General features: G+C 34.8%; 1 protein-coding gene across 1 annotated transcript in view; it reads right to left on the bottom strand.

The window, feature by feature from the left end:
• The window catches only part of dicer1 (dicer 1, ribonuclease type III), a 38,443-nt gene that overhangs the window by 33,358 nt on the left and 4,063 nt on the right, over positions 1–1,022 (bottom strand). The gene's annotated exons all lie outside the window — the stretch shown is intronic.

The raw sequence follows: 1,022 nt of genomic DNA, 5'->3' as shown, positions 1-1,022 counted from the left end.
CATTTTTACTGTGTTGACATCACAGAAGTCTCTCGTTAGCATCTTGTCTGCTACTCGTCGCAAAGTGACGCATGCACAACTCAAATCTGAACCTGACTCACATCAGGGAGCGACAGTTACCACCATCATACTGTCGCCGACGGGACTAGCACATTCATCTGCGGTTAAGAGTTTGTATAGCCTACATGCATTTTTAACATGCAAAAGACATTTCTTAAAACTTTATATTTATTTTTCTTAATATTGGTTTAACTGATAATATTAAGATAATCGGTCTAAGATCCTGTTGTTGTTTAACGGGTAAACGGTTAAACACTAACATCCCTACCAGCAGGACTAGCAACCTTAACCATAGGGTTTTGTTATGTAGGCCTAAGTTACAAAAAATGGGTTATTTTGGCCAGTAAAAAATATGCTACGCCCTTTTACTATTATCATAAAACATTGTATTTTTTTTCTTGTCTTCCTGTCGACCATGAGCTTGTTGTCCTCCGTCTTTCTTGGCTGTTCATGAAGCATAAAGTAGTAATTTATTGCTTAATTGTGTGTACATGTTCTTAGCCAACTTCTTTATAACTTATCAACTTATTATCAACTTAGTCACGCAGGCCTATCTGTAACTGATGTTGTGTATTGTCATGACAGGTCCCTCTTCAGAATGAGACCCGGTGTCTCAATGGGACTAGCTGTATAAATAAAAAAAATTAAAACGTAATAATTGTTACAGGTCTAAGAGCATGTAGGACAGAACGATGTAAGCAAAAAGAGTTCAAGACTTAGGACTGGATCGTGGTAGACCATCGTACAGCACAGGTATGGAAACTTGTGTCAGTTGTCAAAATAAACATAATATAGTAGGTAATAACTAGACTTATATCAACCAATACGGCTTTTTATCCAATCCACTTTATTTCTATATGTTTATTGATGTCTGATTGTTTTACTGTATTTTAGTATTTATTCATTTTATCTTTTTATTTTTACAATATTTCATATTAATTGTTTTGTATGTTTGAGTTTTC

This window comes from Etheostoma spectabile, chromosome 20, assembly GCF_008692095.1.
Source record: "Etheostoma spectabile isolate EspeVRDwgs_2016 chromosome 20, UIUC_Espe_1.0, whole genome shotgun sequence".
Classification (NCBI taxonomy): domain Eukaryota; kingdom Metazoa; phylum Chordata; class Actinopteri; order Perciformes; family Percidae; genus Etheostoma; species Etheostoma spectabile.
Note: the sequence above shows the minus strand (reverse complement) of the source record. Positions and strands in the feature narration are given on the sequence as shown.